Source organism: Serinus canaria, chromosome 2 (assembly GCF_022539315.1).
Source record: "Serinus canaria isolate serCan28SL12 chromosome 2, serCan2020, whole genome shotgun sequence".
NCBI classification, from domain to species: domain Eukaryota; kingdom Metazoa; phylum Chordata; class Aves; order Passeriformes; family Fringillidae; genus Serinus; species Serinus canaria.
In genome coordinates this window covers 62,839,313-62,859,837 of record NC_066315.1, presented here as the reverse complement: position 1 = coordinate 62,859,837, position 20,525 = coordinate 62,839,313, and the positions used below count along the sequence as shown (strand labels likewise).

The 20,525-nt window shown below is 41.1% G+C and overlaps 1 protein-coding gene across 3 annotated transcripts in view; it reads right to left on the bottom strand.

The window, feature by feature from the left end:
* JARID2 (jumonji and AT-rich interaction domain containing 2) overlaps positions 1 to 20,525 on the bottom strand; it is a 213,606-nt gene that overhangs the window by 98,962 nt on the left and 94,119 nt on the right. The window lies entirely within an intron of this gene.

Here is a 20,525-nt window from a genome sequence, read left to right as displayed (position 1 = left end):
CCATGATGGTAATTAACAGTACTGGGGCTTTTCAGATGACAAGCCACTGGACATTAGGTTGATTGTGGTACATAACAGAGCATATGCATAAAGCAGTACCACTATGCCAAAGACTGTTAGCAAATAGCTTGTACAGTCTTCATAACTGACTAGAAGAGTGCTTTTATATGTAGATATACATCATTACTACAGAAGCCAAGCATGAATGACACTACAAAAGATGTGTTTGTCAGCCTGTCAAATGACCCAATCACCAAAGAGAACTGATTAAATAATACAGGTTGAAAGAAGCTCCTTACCCCCGTTACAGCTGCATCCTAAACCAGAATTAAGCAAAGACATTTTATGACTTTGTGTCTTGCATATTAGTCCATTACATAACACTTTCTAGGGTGTTTTGTTTTCATCTGTGGGAGTTTGGACTGAAGTTGGGATGCCATTAACTCATAGAAACAGGCATTCAACAGTCAAAAATTAACCTAATTTAATTCTGTCAGGAAACCACTCCAGGCCATATTACATACTTCAAGCCCCAGTCTGATTTATGAAATATGCACCTGAAACGAATTTAAAACAAAAGAAACCAATTAGGCACCCAAAAAATGCCTCCCAATGTCTGCACTGTATAAACAGAGAAAAACCTCACCTGATATTTGTCCATACTTTTGTTATTTTAGGTTTGGGTTTGGTTTTTTTTTTTTTTTTTTTAAGTATTCAAAGACACACACTTCTCTGATTAAAGACATTTCTCCACTTGTAAGGACACAGTGAAAACTCTGAACCTTTAATTTCTCCAAGTAAACACACGACCTCTCCTGGCACTTTATAAGGGCAGAATGGAGGCCATAGCCTGGGCTCCATGATGGTGTGGCCTGGATGAGGGAGGGAACAAGAGTAACAGGGTGAGGAGCAAGGCAGGTGTTCATTGACAGGTGAAGGAGATAGCAGCAGTAATGCTGACCCAAAAAAAACTGGGGGAACAAACTCATTTCTCTTAAACCCCCTTCCTACAAATGCAGACAACTAAGTCATACCTTAAAATCACAAATGGCTACTCTTGGATTTTTCCAATATTCTTCTTAATTTTACATAGAGGAGGTTAGGGCAAAGGAAACCTAAGGAACAAGTGTCCCCCAAACCCAAAAGCCAGAGCTGTCCTGAATGAAGCAGAACAGAGAGAAGGAAGGAACCCTCATGGTCACCACCCTTGCTAGCTGCTCACTGGGTGTTATATTGTACCATTGTGCTATCAAGCTCCTACCAATTGCCCCTGGAGCTGTATGAAAAGGAGAGAGCAGTAGCATTTCTTGTAAGTTGGTACCAGGCTGTGTAAAGATCATTAAGTTTCAACAAATAAACACAGTCAATTTTATGGTGCCATAAACACTCCCTTTCAGCACCTGGGAAACGAGCACCATGTACTCTTCCTGTACTTTCACAAGGAATCACATTATTTGATGCACACAACTTGAATCCACCTCAGTCCCACAGCCTCCTTTGACTGCAGTCAGAAAGCTTCAAAGGAACAAGAGGACTCCAAATGTGAGCTACAGACCTTTGATGTTCAGATATGTAGTCAGAAAAGGCATGAAGCCTTCAGCAGAAAAACAGGAACACCAACACGAGGAAGAGAGCTTGGTTAGGATGCAGGGACCTGGACTCTATCCAGACACAGCCATTGCCAAGCAGGTGCCCCTGGAGAGGCCACCTCCTCTCCAGGCACCTCAGCTCACCCAACTGTAAAATAAAGGTGGTGAGCTCAGCTTCCACAGTGGAACACAGGGAGAGGTACAGACAGAAACCATGACATGAGACACAGGGCTGGTGTTATTAACATCCCCCAGTGGTGTGAGATATTGAGTAGATTTTGGTGTTGGACAGAGTGGCTTTATTTCTGGAGTAAAATGCCCTAAGATTTGCATCTGTCCTATAAGACACCTTCTCTCATATCCAGCCTGGAAACAGAGTTAAACATGCATTTTATTAGAAATTACAGACACGAGCAGGTCCACAAAAAATATAATTTATCTCCATTTAGTTCAAGAGTATCAGCAACTGAAAAATCAGCATGACCACTAAGAGAGTAAAAAGCCTAAGTTGTCAGATATTAACAAAATTATCAGTGAGGGACAAATAAGTTCTTCTTTGGTGTTTATGCCAAAACCATCAAGTCTTGTTTATCCTGCCTTTCCTGGGGAATTTTACAGCTGAATCGAAAACCAGTGGGGTGACATGCCATGGGAGAGAGTAAAGAAATACTGCAATATACCTGTGAAAGAAATAATTTTATTTAAAAATGTTTTGTTCTTCCTTTTGTTCTTTCCACCTTTTTTTGTTTTGTTTTGTTTTATCAATTTGAGAGCTATCTGGAGAAGAGTTACTGATTATTTCCAAAGTATTTTTACCTGTCCTTCACAAATACCCGCCTTCGAAGGAAAGAACATGGATGACACTGCTAAATTAGAATTAAGTAAAGCAACCTAATCACTGTTTCAGGTCTTTGTCATACATATGTCAATAGATGAGGGCAATTCCTCTCCTTCCTGAAGCACTTTTACAGAGCTAGCTTAACTGTAATATACCACAGCAGTCCTATTTTTCAGTCATTTCCCCCCACCCCAGCATCACAGGGCTATGCCTTTAGACTCATCCTGTTTAAGAGTTAAGTTTCCACTAGGTATAGATGGACAAAGGAACAATAAATCCACACTTCAAAAATATCCATATCTTGGCACCTAGGGACTAGACAGATTAGTAAAGATGAAAAAGAAAATTAAAAAAAGACATTCTGATATTTTAAGTAACATGAGAAAGAAATCTATGCCAAGAGCATGTCTCTAGACAACAGCTATTCCACACTGGAAAGTAAAAATTAGCAATTGTGTCTCCACAGAGTATAACAGAAGGAGGAAGAAAGAAGGTGAAGGCAAACACAGTGAAGCAAGGAAGAGCCTGCTAATTGCAAGAAAATGCAACTTATGAATGTGCAAATAAAACAACAAGGGAAATAAAAAGGCATGCAATGACTTAGTAACAATGAATTCTTGTGAGCCTGAAAAGGAAGAAATGTGCTGCTAAAACCTAGAGGCTTAGCAAGGCTTGGCTGTATTTGTTAGGATTTCTAGGAAACCCTTACAGATTGTATAATTTGAATACTGCATATCTGCATGAAACTGGGAACAACAGCTAAGCAGAGTCTTGGTAAACACTTCCTACGTGCTTTTCCTCTAACAAAGCACAGTTTCCAGTGATCTGTGGTGAGGGATCACACAAACAGGCTGGGCTTATGATCTAGGTTGATGGAGATGAAGAAAAGCCCATTTCTGAAACGTGTTCTGTCCTTGCACCTTCCCTAGTGAAAGCAGCAGCAGGCAGGGGCCAGACCAGCCCTCTGCTGCAGTCTTTGGAGAAGCCTGAAGAGCTGGCAGCAGGAGCTAAGAGTGTATCATGGCTTTTACGTAACATCAACACTGATGGACTGGGACAGCCCTCCTCCATTTGCAAATGGAAAGCAGCAAGAACAGAGAGGCTAACTTACTTCTTTTTTAAGTAAACCAAATTAAATAAAATTATCAGAGGAATAAATATATGGCTTGGCTTCTACACACATCTCAAAAGTAAACAAAACAGCAGATTCTGAAAGAGTAGGAGGGCTCCAGCACAACAGCATGCTCTAAGAAAAAGGATGGGGAAAAGACAAGAGAACTGCCAGAAAGCCCTTTTGGGGAGGTTATCCTCTGCTTAATTGTCTCTAATTCTGTGCCTCTGTGACAAAAGCTATGAAAAGCAAGAGCTGAATGACATACTTCTAATTGCATAGTCCCATTTGATATTTGAATGCGTATCATTGAGGATTTGCCTTTCATGACTTTTGCCAGAAGCATGAGCAGCCCTCCAGACAGACAGAAATTTTTTACCCCAATGTGACATGAGCGAAGGGGATCCTGTTTGCTGCAAGAACGCACAGCCTGTCGATGGAGCGACAGTGATGGTCCCGTGCAGCCAGCAGATACAAGCATGGATTCAGCCCTCTCTTCGGTGGAGGTACTCTGAACTTTCAGTAAAGGAAAAGGAGAGAAAAAGTCCTCATCCTGTCCTGGGAAAAATTAATTGAGCTAAATGCTACGTATTGTACATGAACTCAAGTTACATATGACAGATATTTGAATTAAACCACTTTAATTACTTTTGCTCCATATTTTCAATAACTTTTTAGTGAAAATGCCCTCCCTAACTCTCAGATCATCCATCAGTCAGCTCCAGGAGTCAACCTGTCAACCTCTTTTGCTGACAAAGATTCTTTTTCCCTGTGGCAAGTCACTTCATTCTACTAAACACTTGAATTATGATCTCCAGGTTTACAGCAATTAAATAACAACTGGCTTAAAAAAAAATAGGTCAGAGACACTTCTAACATATCGCCCTAGCTCTTCAGCACCATGCCAGACAGCCCTCCCCTGGTGCAGGAGGCCAGGTCAGTCTGCTTGGACTGCAGGCAGGAAGGAAGGCTGCCTCCCACAATGACAGGGATGCATCAACACTGCCTGCAGCCAGATCTCAAAATCCCTGCCAGCCTGAGTGCTCACATATCTGTTCAGAGCCTTAACATAGACTTGACAACCAGGCCAGCATAAGGCCCTGTGACATCCCAGAAAGAGGGAGGGGAGAAAGCTGCCTGAGCAATTCTCAAACATTTCTTTTTAGCTGTTGGTTTCAAAGGCTTTTGTCTGTAACCCTAATTGTCATCCATGAGGCTCAGCACCTCACTGCTAATAGGGCAAGGGAGCTCTCTTCAGGGGAAAACCAGAGTTGCTTTTCCAGGCAGAGACCTGTTCCCCTCGGTACTATCAACCCAGCATTTATTTCCTTTCCTTCACAGAAAGCATCTACAACGTACTGTAAAGCAACATGAAAATTCAGCCACCTGGAAAGCTCCCAAAATTCAGCCTTTGATCTTTTAGGATGCCGTCCTCCTTGTCACTGGTTTCTCATCTAGCTTGCTAAATTGATTATAAAAATATATTATTTAAAACACTTGACATGGTTCTAAAACATGAAACAGCAGTGTAGTCACAGAAAGACTTTTTTTTTAACCATACAGTAAGTAAACCTATTTCATCCATATTTGCAAAAGCAGGATGCTTAAAAAAAAACCCAATCAAAAACATCCACCTATCTTACTGTGAAATCTGTTGCATACCTGTATTTTTATCTTCTCAGGGGAAGGGAATTTTTTTTTCATTTTTTTTTCTTCTAGGGGCAGGCAAGCGAGCAGTATCATTTCCTCACTTTTTAAAATTGAAGGTCAGAGGAATACACTCCATGCTCGGGATGAAGAACTGCTCTGCAGTTGCACTCAGTCCCCTGTAATTTGTTTGCAGGGTTATTGTCAGAGGAGAGGAGGCTCATGACAGTAAAACATTGAGACCAACTGCAGCAAACTGAAAAGCACAAGTGCAATAGAAAGCCGGACACAAATGAACGAATTGTTCTGCTACGGGCACGCACGGCAGTGATGACATTTCACCTCTATCTGAGCACTGAGCCCTTGCCTAAGGTAGGGATTCCAGCCCATTCCTACGCGGCACTGACAGCAGCGGCAGAGGTTGGCGGGCATCTCTCTGATGCATCGCAGCCGCTTACCTGCTGGCAATGTGCAATGGGAAAGTACACGCCAGGAAATCAATCTGTAGCTGGAAGACACTTAGGAGAAATCCCTCTCCTCCCAGACCAGATCCACCTCTGCAGCAACTGGAGAGCAGGTGAGGGGATAAAGCGCGAGGATCCTGTGCTCAGCCATCAGGATCACCGCAGGAATGGCACACAGGCCAAAGTGAGTGTGACAGAACGTTAAAGGCACCGGATAACGCCGACTTTGGTCACCTGACACACTGTACATGGAGACCCTTCCCGTTTTAATTGGGGGGACAACAACTGATTCTTGCCAGCATTATCTCTGCAGATCTCTGAAGCATCAGCACAGGAAACATCAGTGCTGTAACAGCCTTTAAGGAAAGGCTCCTCACAAGCCAAGCAATTTCCATCTCTATTTCCAGCTCTTGAGACCAGCAGCTTAACCTTACTTTCACCTCCCTTTTGTGAGCTCTACAGGCAAACCACAGGGGGAAGAGATGAGAGCTGGGGTAGGGGGGCAGCCACTTGAAAACCTGACGCTGGAGAAAAGGCTTCTGAAATGTTAAGGAGACTTCCCAACAAACCAGCCCCCAGAGGAGTTAAATTCCACCACCATGAAACATTCTGCTGCTATTAAACAGCTTTTTTTGCTCATGTTTCAGGGCATCAGAAGAGGAAGTGAAACAGCATTAGCTGCTTCCTGACTTAATAGAAACCTTGGAACAGCCATCAACACACACTTATACAGTCAAGACTATACTCTGATGTGCATTTAATGATTTTATCTTTCTAAATAAGCAAAGGAGATAAAGTACTATCTTGCAATTTTTTAAGAATACTGTTTCCTCCTCCCCAACCAAGAACTCATTACACAGAATGTTCCTTTCATGCATTGGTGTAATTGAAGGCTAACACCCATTAGCATATTTCTTGTTTTAAGTATAGCATCAGAGAAATGGGAGTGAGGGGGTGGGAGGTACATGCAATGGAACAGCATAGAAATATATGTTAAAGAGGTAAATGAGCTTTCAAAATACACCCAAGAGGCTGTGAGTATGCTGAAGTTCACCATTGTATCACTACAATCAGAAAAAATTCCCTGATCTAGGGCCAAAAGTGCATTATTTATAGTCAAAACACTACCTAACTCTATTTCAATATGATGTGACAATACTGGAGGAGGAAAAAAGAGAAATGGAATCCCTCTGTACATTCACAGTACCCTGTGAATAAAAAGCTACAGAGACATATTAAACTGAAACAGTTCAAACAAAGTCTTCCTAGAGTTAGAATACTCCCAACCCTACAATGTTTTTCAAACTGCAAGGACTACTAATTAGTGTTAATGTTAAGCAAGCATTTAGCACTTTATGTGTTCAGAGTGGTAACAGGCACGCACACATACAAACCAGGCCCCCCCAAAAACCAAGAAAAACCCCACTGAACAAAAGACAGAAGAATTCTCCCTGTTCCCACATGGGGCAGTGCTATAGCAACATTCATCCTGCAGTCAGAGAAGACAGGACATAACCCCGTGTAGTGGAACGAAGCAGAGAGGATGGCATCAAGCACACCCTGAGTATTGGAAATACCTGTTGAGCAGGGAATGATGGACCAATCTAATGGGAAAGCAGCACTGACAGCCTTTGCTCCTGTGTATGTTCAGGACACCCAGGTTAAAGCCTAACTCACACTGTTTATTAGTAAAACTGTTAAACTGTTTATTAGTAACACCAAACAGCTACACAGCAAGGGCAAGAACCAATGGGAACAAATCCAGTATTTTTAAACATACCATCTCCCACAAAACAAACAAACAAACATAAAAACCATCCCATTTAACCATAAAAAGAAAATGTACCACTAGATGCAAATGGAGAGTAGGATGCAAGAAGGAATGAATGGCCAATTTATTTTTCTACTGCCATGTATAATCAGGAAAGGCTTTGGCAGAAGCAAGATTTATATAAGTGGACCATAAAATTGTAGGTTGGACTTTCTACATTTAATTGCTTTTTGAAAAGAAAATCTGCCTCAGAGATACTATAGAAAATACGTTCAAGCCTTAAGAAAGAAAAAAAAAAAAGTCATTGGGGACACGAAGGCCTCATTGTTTTTCCCAAACTTTACATGTCAACACATACATACCCATTTAAAAAAAACCCTACCTCCCTTCTGAGACATTAAATCCACACAATGTTTCTTGGAGAGGGTAAAAAGAAAATGTAGGTCAAGATGTTGAGATAGGGATTGCTTCTGAAAGATGAAAGCATAAGAGGACTAAGCTTTCATTCCTTATGTTTCTTTGAGATTTCAAACAGAGTGTTATTTGATAATGGTTCCTTTCAGAAAATTGGAATTTAATATAGCTAATTATAAGTTAGCGAATTAATGTACAGTCAGTACTCCAACAGAGCTGGTATACCATGCTGATACTTTTTACCAGCATGTCCCCAGTGCTTATTATAGATTTTTTTTCTCCAAATACTAAGGCCAATCTGTTCTCACATTAGGCTGGATGGCCCAGGAGTTGGGGTGGGGGAAAGGAAAAAAGAAATCTCCATGGCTGTAACACTGAGCCGGCAGCAAGCAGCCTGGAGTTGCCAGCACGGCATGGCATTGCTTGGCATGGGAACTGACCCTCACACTTCAAAGGGAGCCCAGGAAATAAGAGGACAAAGACAGAATAAAAAACACAAGTAGCTGTAGAGGAAATGTGCACTGAGAAACAGCAAAACACCTTTTCCTCCTTCCAATTAAAAAGGAAGAAAAAGGTTGTCAACAAAAGATGAAGAGCTCAGATAAACAGAAAGGAAGTACTCCTAATTGTCTGGTATTAACGTGGAAGGATCTGAAAATTTTTTCTCCTATGGGCAATCATAAGCTAAAAATCCTGACCTACATTTCACAGAGAGCAAGGGGTATAAATAGGAGCATCTCTCATGACAGGCAGCAGCAGCAGATGCTGCCAGATTTGGACCAGGAACAGTTTCTCCATAATTCTGAAGGAAGCCATGCATCAGTGTTTCGGGGACATACGCAGGTTTTGGATGCTCTGTTTTTAGAGATGGCTCAAATGTGTCCAGCAACACATGCTGCACATAGCTGTTAGTAAGTACAGCAAAACTGCAACTTAAGTTTAAGTTTAGACTTAAACATCAATTGCACTTTAATGAATTTTGAGAGGAAAAATGTATACTGTGGGAAGCTCTTGCAATCCATGAGGTTCCAGCAGCTTTCCCTTTGTTCTTCACTGTAGTTTCTGACTAAGAGAGCGTTCTTCTTTAAGTTATCAGATGAGCTCTGTGTTGAGGGGTCAATCAGAAGGGCCATACCCCAGTTTTTTCTCACAAGAGTACCTACAGTCAGTTGACCTCCAGGCTCTGGAGTAGGGGTGGCAAGGGGCAGAGAGAAATGTGTGCACTTTTGAAACAGAAGTTTCTTACACCTTAGCAAATTAATTTTGCTGAGGTATTTTCATTTGACATGTCCCCACGTGGTTTTAGAGCAGGGCCTGTCCAAGTAGGGCTACCCTCCAGATAATCTTCTGCATTTAAAAGGCCACATCAGGAGAAAATCTATCCCTTACAGAGGGCATCTCCCCCCTCCTCATACTGCAGGAATTTGCCAAATCCTGATGAAATTGCCACTATTACCTGCTCCCAAACCTTGGGGTGAGAGCCTCCTCCTTTGAGCTGCAGAACAGAATTCAACTTTAGAGCTAAAGCTCAGTGAGATCCCTCCCATTGTCCTTAAGGGAACTGAGGACTTCTCATAACAAGAGGACACCAAACCAGTACTTTACTTGGGTTGAAAGCAATGGAAAAGGGAAACAGACAGCATGAAAAACACCATCTCCTTCAGTCTAGTCTCATTCCTGTTGCCTGAAGAACTACCTAGTCAACAAAGGTCAGGAGGGACATCAGCCACAAAAAAAACCCTGAAAGTTGTTTTCCCAAAACCTTGGTAAGATTTCTGTGCCCTCTGTCTGTTACTGGCAGGATTTCTCCTGGAAGCAGGAAAGCACAGACTGAAGAGCAGACTTTTTCTCTCAAGAGTCTGTCCCTTTCTAAGTTTCTCTGCAAATCTAGTTTTCATGAGACTATCCCCAGCGAGTCCAAAATTATTTTAAATAGAAAATAACTGAGCAGTTATAATTTTGATCCAGCCAGATGGCAATCCAGCACCATCTCGATATCCAGTTATGCCAGAGAATCTGAAAGTCTGTAAAACTTTCCCCATAAACCCCAATATTCAAGTTTGCAGGAAGTTTTTAAACTCATTTTTCTAATCAACTATTTCTAAAAGGTCTGCTTTCCAGGCTGCTAATAACAGAAGCCTAGATCCACAACAGAAAGAAAGGTGGTTTTCTGTGCTAAGCAATGCCTTAACCAACGGCCCATTTATTCTACTTTATGAGCAGAGTATTTGTATATAACCCTGTGTAATGCTGTGGATGTTAATCAGCCTTCATGACTTTGCATGCCAGTTTTATTGGAGCACCTTCCATGCTGGCATAAAGGGGACTTTGTACCAAACAGTTTTCCTCTAGCTGAGCGGAGATCAGCATCAGTTTGCAGCTCAAAAACCTCTTTTTCACAAAGAACATTTACTCTTCAATTCTGGTCTCTTGTTAATGAGACTTTAAATATTCAAGGACAGCGGCCATACTGTTCCAAGGTAATCTATGAAAGAGTGCATTTAAATCTACAATTGCAAATGAGCTGTGTTTATCTACTTAGATAAGACAGCCTTGTTCATTTCAATTAGAGGAGGTCAGTTCCAGGCAAATGTAAACTGTCATTTGAAGTTCATCCCTGCAGGACAATAAGATGAGGTAACACTTCTGGGACAGGTTTCCATCTAAATAAAACTTGACAACTAGTCCCTAACCACAGATCTCATTGTTGCACAAAAGGCCATCTTCAATTGATTTTGGGGAGGGGGAGAAGAGCAGCAAAAACCCCTGTCTCAAGAAGATTTGAAATTCAAGCCACATTCCTGTAACTTCTATCCCTTATTCATGACTTCCACCTGAAGGTAATTGCTGCTGACCTCCTGAGATGCAAAGAGGCAGAACAACTACTCTAGAAAGGACCAGATTTTATTATCTTGGCAAAACAGACTTATTTGCTTACTGCCCCATCAAATAGATTGTCACATTAAAGAGAAAAGTTAGGTGTCTTCTTGGAAGAGAAACAGCATGTTTCTAGACAGACCACAGGATCCAAGAGGTGGGGAGAGAAATTAAGTCCTGCATGCAGACTGTGTAACAGGGATATGCCTGTCCCCAGCCTCAGCTCACTCCTGTACCAAGCCCCAGGTTTGTGGCTCCATGCAATGTTAGATTCCTTCCGGCATGTAGGGCCACAGACTGAGAGAGAGCCTGAGGCTCTGAAACAAGATCTCAACATCCCAGCAAGGGTGCAGGGGTCAGGAAAAAACAAAAGGGGATGAAATTCCTCATCAGCCACGTCCTTCCAGTATACCTGTATGCGCATGAGGCAGTATAACTCAGATGCCTTTTCTCAATGAGAAAATACATTGATCTGAAAGGACACACTTCTATCATTGCACCCTCTTGCTAACATTTCCACCCTGGACAGAAAGAAATTTCCCATGTTGTGAAGAAAGGAAAAAAACCTGTACTCTTTCTGTGCCATTTTCACCGCTTTTAAGCTTCTTTCAATCCATCCACATACACAGGAGGTGTAACTTAAAAAAACTGGGGTGCTTGCAGGGCATCTTTCAAAACAGTCAGCCATGGAACACTCTCACCTTCCACAGCACCAGAGACAACCACCACCGTCTGAGGGAGGTATTTTAGGGAGAACCTGCTTTTGAGGTAGCCTGTCTGGAAAAGAGCATGTCAAGATGTGATTTAACTCTAACATGTCTGTGTACACAAATGCACACAAACATACAAAGACTAAGAAGAGGCTGAACTGAAATATTTTTGAGGTCAACCACTACTGAAGCTGAGTGAGAGATGATAGAAAGAGGAGAAAAATGCAATTGCAATTCTGGTGCGGTCTTTAGGCATTACTCTGAATGGCTGGCTGAGGCTGCCAAACCTTTAGCAGGAAAAGTGGCTTATCTCCTGGCTTCCCAAATTGTACCAGAGGTCAGCTGATGAGGTTTCAGGAGTTTGCCAGCTCCATCCCTCTGTGGGATCTTTGGCAGATTGCTCCAGCTGGGCTCCTTCCAGCTCTTCCCTTTTTCCATTTTAGCGTATAGTTTGAATAAAGAAAACGAGATGAAGGCTTTCAAAGATAACGCAGTCTTTCACAAACAGATGCAGAACAAAGCACAGGAAATTCTGAGCAAAGTGAAAAATGAATGTTGTCTGTTCAGGGCTTATCTGGAATGAGTTAGCCTCTTAGTGGACAGATCTGAAACATCACATGGCTCTGAATGTGATTGCAATGCTCACAAACAGTCTCATGAGGGGAGAAAACAGGATGGATAAGGGTGGAAATTCAGCCATCTTTAGCACTCAGAGATGGAAATTCCTTCAAAGGTACCAGAAAAAACACTTATGAATTAAGCTTGTCACTGTTACCCCTTGTTGCCCTAAGCCCAAGGCTTCTGTACCTTTCATTTAGCCAACAACACCCAGTATTAAATTCATTTAAACTGAGGGAAACAAAGGGCATCAAAGGCATGTTATTGAAAATATGTACTCAACTAATTCTGAATACAACATCACCTTAACTGCTTGTCATAAATCTGTGCTAGTCAGACACACACATAGACTTAAAAATGCAGACACATTTATTACTATGGAAAGCAATCTGCCGTGACTTAACAGTATATGTACCAGACTATATTTATTTTTTGGAAGACATTCACCCACAAGCTCTAGAATGGATCTGCTATGTGATGAACCTCTCATCATCATCAGTTACTTAAAGAGAGCAGTTATTCAGAATGGTTTCTTGCAGATTTTAAACCAAAAGATTCAAATGAAACCAAACTGAAATGTGGAGGCATGCACTCAGAGCACAGACCAATCTCCCAGGCTGTTATGAGCCGTGAAATAAATGTGACTAATTCCTGAAGAGTTTCAGTGCTCTAAAAAGGGGACTGATTTTCTTCCTTTTCACATTAGAAATTCTACATTCAGATGTGGATCAATGACACCTAAAATAGTGACACCAGTCTACTGTTGCTTTCCATTTACTCCACATCACTACAAGGATCCCTAAACCTATTTTGATTGTCATCCCATACTCTTAACAAGTCAAGGCCTCTGAACACAGTAGGGCATTTGAGGTGAAGAGTGTGGTACGTTGGCAGCTGTGTCAGGCAACTTGCTGAATTGGCTACTGTGCCCATCAGCAGTTACAGAATCTCTGCTTTTTCTTCTAAAACCACTTCCACTTCAGTGCCAGGGCTGACACAATGGGGCTTACAGCACACATGACACCTGCTCCAATTAAACACAGCCTAATGGCCTTAGAAATGTCCTGCTGGAGCAAATAGTTCTCAAACTATTTAAAACAGAAAGTCATTTCTAAAACGCCCCCACATCAAATACAAACTGCTGCGGAGGTCCTAGGACATAAGACAGTCCCTTGATGGCTGGAAACATATTCTCTCTAATACTCTGAAAGCACTCAAAAGTGTAGTCTTGCACTAAAAGCTTAAAGCTGCAGTGTAAAAATAATTAGCAATGGCCTTCTTCAAAGCCAAGAAGAGACAGTTTCAGAAAATACAGTTCCCTAGGACTAACTACAGTAAAGTGCATTACACAGTCTGTGTGTATGATTAAAACTTCCCTCTGCACTTACTTGTAATACTCATTTTATTTTCCATTACATTCCTATTTTCTGAATAAAATGGAGTATGCTATTTTAATGACAGAGGCAGGGGTATGTCTTATTCTCATTTCCATAACAGGCAAACTGGAATTGACAAAAGGTACAATTTTGGACAGAGCTGGCAATCATGACAAAAAACCACCGCCATTCTTTTGGTTGTAAATACCAGCCAAAAAGATGCCATGGTACAAATTTAGGCTGGAGATTTTACAGTTGATAAAGAGAGAATTGAACAGTTTGTCTGTCCACATTAAAGGGTGCTCTACAGACTGCTGATACAGAAAACAAACCCAAGGCAGCAGCTATGCAAAATTACCCTGAGTCAAGGAAAACAAAATTGTTTTCTCTGTTGATATTCAGGCCAAGTTTTGCCTCATGGAGAATCAACGCAACAAATTTCACCACTATGTAAGTGATGAGTTTGGGTTTTTTTTTTGGTTTTTTTTTTGTTTGTTTTTTTTTTTTTTTTTTTTTTTTGGGTGGGGCTTTCTTGGTGCATTTATTTGTGGGATTTTGGGGGTACTGGAGATGATTGATAGAATCATAGAATATCCTGAGTTAAATAAAAGGGACCCAAGGATTATCGAGTCCAACTCTCAGCCCTGCACAGCACCATCCCCAAAAGTCACATCATTCCTGGGAGCATTGTCCAAATGCTTCTCAAACTCTGTCAGGCTTGGTGCTGGGTCAAAAACTCTTTTCAAATATTCAGCCTAAACCTTCCCTGACACATCTTCAGGCCATTCCCTTGAATCCTGTCACTGGACACCAGAAGGAAGAGATCAGTGTCTGCTCCTGCTCTTCCCCTCTCAAGGAAGTCACAGACTGCGATGAGGTCTCCCCTCATTATCCCCTATTTCAGGATGAACAGACCAAGTGACCTCAGCTGCTCCTTGTATGGATTCCCCTCAAGGCCCTTCACCATCTTTGTAGTCTTCCTTTGGGCTCTTTAAAAACTTCGTATATTTATTATATAGTGGCATCCAAAGCTGCACACAGGACTTGAGTTGAGGCTGCAGCAGTGCAGAGTGGGACAATCACTTCCCTAGACCAGCTGGCAATGGGTTGATTTTTGTTCTGTTTGTTTTCAAGAGAAACATAAACCACTTGTGAAGCACTTTTCAATGAACTTTTAAGCTGAATCTTTTTTTTGCTTATATTCCTGGCAGCAGTTGTCCCTTCTAGCATCTGAGGCTGTGGTTAGACAAGATGAATGTGCCAGGTCAAGCAGCTTGCTACTAACAAAGGCTATGAGGAGTCTGATACCCTCTTCCTCCAACTTTCAGTCAAGGTGCTCTGCTCCCCCATTTCCATCAAATGGTGCTCACCTAACCTCTTAATGAACATGTGTAGTTTATTCAACTAGAAGAAAATTACTTCTTTTTTAAAATATTTTTTTCCGGGGCTAGTTTTCTGCCATGTAAATACTCAGGACTGGCTGAACTGCATGGGCAGAAAAATGGCAGAGCCAGCAAAAGGCACGAGGTGAAAGAGGGGGGCCAGACTCATCAGCTACTGCTGAACTCTTTCTCACCTTTCCTCAACTTATTTATTTTAGGCCTACAATAACTCAGTCTGCTCCAGATAATGCACGCGCTTCTGCAGATCCCTCATTGCCATTTTCATTTTCTACTACCTGTAATTAGCAATATGCAAGGAGGCAAGATTATTTTTAGAATTTGTTTGCCTAGAAATGCACTCAGGAGCAACAGAAGCTTTTGTTAGGTGGCCATGAAATAAATTTTAAAAAAAATTAATTATACAATTTCTCTGTTTCACAGGTTAAAGAAATATCCGTCCCTGTTACATTTGAGAGGAAAAGGAATATGGGTGTCCTGTGAAAGAAAATTTTCTATCAGTCTTGCTAAACACTGAAATTTTATTAAGACAGGAACACAATTTGGATGGACATAATCAAATTTGGTTAACATTACTGAGGGCATAATTTGGCCTGCAAATTTTTTATAAATGGTGATGATGGAAAAGGCAAAGAAGAACCTGTGTCAGCCAACGAACAAGCAAGTCCCTGGCAGGCTCAAAATTAATTCTATTCTAGAAAACAAAGAAAGGAGAAGAGATTTAGGAAAATTTCAATGTAGCCCAACTCAAACATCCTGTTATTTATTTGTTAATCTTTAAATTCACTTGACAGCAAGCACCAAAGTGAAAGTGATGTTGAGTGCCGTGACAAATTTGCTCAAATGCTTATTTTCTGAACCTTTTAGCTGAAAACATCTATATTTATTCACAGTTTTAAACTAGCCAAAAAGACTGTTTACTCTGAATGTAAAGGGAAAATACTGCAAAGTTGAAAGAGGTATTTCTGTTTCTGTAAATGCATTTTTAAATCCACTTAGAGACAAGGGTCTTTGGCAGAGTTACAATCTTCTATTAAGCTTAGGAGACAGACAGACATTACCCACTGTCAACAAATGCAATCTCACATCACTGATGGAGTGAAAAGCTCCCTAGACAAACGTTAGCATAAAACCTTCTTGCAGTACTTAATTGCAGCCTTCAGAAATAAGAGAGATGAAGTTATCAGTATATCTGAACCATCACAGTGAATGAAGAGGGCTGTTTTCTTGTTCAAAATTGAAGGCTGAGTAGCGACCCAGCCAGGGAAGGAGACCCACACTGCTCTGGGCAGACAGAGGCACAGCTGAAACAACAGCACTTCCCCCTAAGGGCTGCTGTGTTTTCATCTGTAGGAGTCAGAAGAGAAAAGATGTGGTCTAAGGGAAGATATGGCTGCCCAGCTGGCAGCTGCTGCCATCCTCTCTTAGTAAGCTTTTGGCAGATAATACATGGCACTGAACTGGAGCACTCGGCTTAGTGGTGTTTAGGCATTTCTACCACATCTGTTGTGATTTTCATGCCACGGCTGGAGAACCATCTACACAGCCAGAGGAAAGAGGTTTCCCCAACAAGCTGAAGTCAGATGAAAACAGTCCCATGCCACCCTATCACTGGGCACCTGCCTTTTAACATGACTTACTGGGGAGTATGGACAAAAACCCCCATGCAGTGAGCAGAAAACCTTTAAAAATGCAAGACTCAATGACAAAAAGAGCTATTTACAGAATGCACTGCTGCCTGCCCCAGCTGGCTTGAACAGCCAGTGTGGAAGCCAAAGGATGGGAAGAACGCAGGATTCAGAGGCTGGTGCTGCCACTGGGCCTGGCACCACACTCCCAGAAGAACTGTCTCAGAGACTGCTGCCTCTTAGTCTGGAGATGTGGAAAGAACAACTCTCCAACAAAAGTCACGTGAACTTTTGTGTGGGAATGGCTGAGGGCAGAAGCAGACCAGTACAAAGTGGTGCAGTCCCCCATCCCTGGAGGTGTTAAAGAAACAACTGGACGTAGTACTTACTCCTGTGGTCTAGTTGACAAGGTAGTGATCAGACAAAGGCTGGAGGTCTTTTCAAACCAAGATGATTCTGTGATGGGAGAAAGGGGCACCAGAGACTTTATGGTCCAGCCACCACCTCCATCCATGTGCTGACATGGTTCCCACTCCATTTAAAGAACATACATAAAATAATTAAGTTCCTTTAATAACCTTAAATGTAAGGTGAAATCTCTCAGAATAGAAAAATTACATTTTTTTTACTCATCCCTTTATTTACTTAAGAAGACTTCAACTTCTGCTTTGAACCAAAGCATTCCTTCACATACATTTAATTTCCCAAACAGATTATGCCTGCTGTGAGCTTAACCTAGATGACATGCTGGAAACTGCCATGATACCTTTCTAGGACAAAGCATAGCTGGTGAAAACAAACTATCTGCTTGAATAATTCTAACGTCTGGTTTGTCATCTCTGTAGATTAACTAACCATCTTAAACAAATAAGGAAACTTTGTCACTTTTTCCATTCAAGAAGCACACTTCTGCATCACAGATTTCTTTACTGCCAGTCTTGAAAAACGGAACTTAAAGTCTTAGGTCATAAAAGTTTGCTTTATGATACAGTCTTTTGAGGGTACTGGATTTACTCTCATCAACAGAATGCAAGCCATTATTACATCTTTCATTGCCTTTTTTATAGCCCTATCTCACATTTTAAGCTGCACAAGAAGAAAACAATTTCCCAAAGGATTTAGTTCTCCTTTTAGATGACGATCTCTGAAAATTGGTATCACTATTCCGAACACCAATCCCTATTCTTAAAATCCTAACGCAAATGACAAGCAGCAGTAATCAAAATCACTAAAGAAATCCCACTGGGTTTTTCCAGCGCGTGACCTTGTTTCCATAATCAGAGTTCCAGTATCCCCTTTAGGGCTGCAGAGAATTTCGTGACAACCAGCACAAGCACCTCCTCTGAATTTTATATTCCCAAGGGCTGAAGAGGAACATGTAGGAAAAAAAGGCATGCTGTATGGTGTTGATCTGTACTCTGCAAATATCCAGAGTCAACATGAACACACATGCAATATAACCACTGATAATACAACCAAAATATACCCACCAGCCTTTCTCTTTAATCCGAGCCACTTAAGTAACAGGGTTTCAGATACAAACTGAAAATGGTAGACTTATTTTCAGGATAACAAGTAGATTTACTGGTGAAACAGAGACAGCTAAGGTATTATCATACATAAAATTCGCAGCAGTCATTTCAATTTTTATTTATTTTAAATTTATTTTTTATTATTCAGAGGCACAGAAGTTAATTGTCTCTGCGCCACTACCAGCACATCAGAGCTTGCAGAAACTTTAACACAGAAAAGACTTCTGTTAATAGGTTCATCTTCCACATTTAAAATTAATTTGCTTTTCACACTATCAATCAAAGAGGCACCATTATTCTAGCTACCAAATCATTAATGATATTACTGAACTCACCAGATGAAATACTATTGACAATCATTTTCATACAAGTTTAGCTGCAGCTTCACAAACACTGGCAAAGGAACTTCTGTAGCATGTTGATCAAACTTCAGCTGCTCCAAATGCATAAAAACTGCTTAAAGACACAAGCTGCAAGGAGCTGGGGTACCTTTTAACTTCTTCTATTGCTACAAATAAGTACTTTCTACTAAAACAAAGTATGGATTGTAAGTCTATGAATAAGTAAATGTAAGAAATGGCAGTTTTAAAACTAGCCCAGAGAAAGTCTCTCTGCATTACAGACGGTGGCACAAAGGTGAAATCCTCCTACCCAGCTGTTTGCAGTCCCCTCAGCTACTAGGAAGCACACAAGACCAATCCATATTCCGGCACAGAGCAGGGAGTTCAGACAGCCTGAATCCCCCTCACACCTTTCCTTTCCACTTTTGAAAATGGTTACATTTGCCAGGTACTGAAAGGTGACATATTCAATTTTCAACAGTCACATAAATAAAATAATTAAAAAATGGGTCACTCACATAAAACTATATTTAACCACATGCTACCCTTTGGAGCAACATGCAAAAAACAATGGATGTGGCCTGAAAGGTGAACGAAGGACACATACAAAGAAACATTTTTTCTTTCCAACAGTATGAAATCTCAGATCTAGGACTCATCTTAAAAGACTACACATTTCCCTGATTTCAAAATAGTGCAGTAATTTTTCAGCGTGACCTTTTTTTCCCAGTCCACAGAGACTCACAGATTTGAAAATATATGGCTACATTTTTTTAATGTTATGAACAAATTGCATTTTCAAATAGATTTTCTTGATGTAACTGCACAATATCAATCCTCCTCCCTTTTGCTCATTTTTCTCTGCATAATGAAACATTCTTCTAAATATCAATGGCTAAAAAAAAAATGCTTTTGGACAGAGATGTTGAAACAGAGAAGTGCCAAGACAGGACTTTTAAAAAATCATTCAGCAAACAGAAAGCAACATGGAATTTCATTCTGGCTCAAATAAAAAACCCCAACCCTCAAATAACTAGTCATCTATTTCTGTGAAGGAGAAAAGCTCTGAAGATGTGAGCTCTGCTGGTGCCAGGGGAAGCCAGTGGCATACTCCATGTCTGGTACCTGCATTGACACAGCATTCCCAGCCAACTCACTTTTTATCTAAGCTGCCTTTGGAGAAACTAGACACCATGAAAACCTCAGTCATCCCGTAACCTGGCACATCATCAAAGCCTCCTAACACACAATTACTGTGCTTCATGCCTTTGGACTTTTTCCTTTGACTAAACAAAACCCCCACAATGGTATAAGAAACTTTCCAAGAGAAATTGTGTTTGACAGAAGATCAATGATGCAGAGGTGTTGGAAGGAAAAAAGCCAATGCTGTTTTGTGTACACCTCCAAGCTTATAAATGGCTTGCTCTTAAACCTAGATGCCCCTTCCCATCAGACCAGCATTTGATATTATTACTGAACTGGGAAGTCTGAGGTCTTCTTTAATCACATTAAGGAGTTTGCAATTTCTTATGCAATGCAGTGACTTTATCATGCTGCCTGTAGTTATCCAGCCATTCCTCTAGTTTTTTGCCTTGTCTGCAGTAACAGTGGAATCTGACTCACCATGTCAACAACACAAGCTACATATAAATATGAATAACCTAGCAAGCAAGTACCCAGCTGCTGCTTTAATGCATTAGCACATGTATAGTTATGCACATGCCTAAAAGGAACTGCCATAAACCTCCATAAAGAAACAAATAAGCTCTTGTGAGTGAAAACTGTAAGCCTGCCCAGAAATCTGAATCCTGCTAGTCATCACTTTCAAGGCTCAAGCTAGCATGACAAAGCCTTTTCAAGCGAGGGTCTAAGTGAATCTGAAAGAGACACACTTTATATTCACCTCTCAGGATATCACAGATTTTTCAAGCAAGCTTTAAGGGAAGGGGAAGCAACAGATAATAACTGACTAGAACATTAAAGAAATAAAATTCAATTTCTTTCAAGCTCCTGTCATCTCAGCTTGTCTGCATCTCTTTCTAATACCTTTAAACAACTGCTCTGTGAGCTACTAAACTAGGGGAGTCCAATGTCACACTGCTTGTGTCCTCTCAGCCCTTTAACTCTGCATGTGGATCCTGCACTACTTCACCTGTGGACTTGGATCACTCCAGAGATAGATGCTAGCAAGGCAGTTCCTTGCATCTAA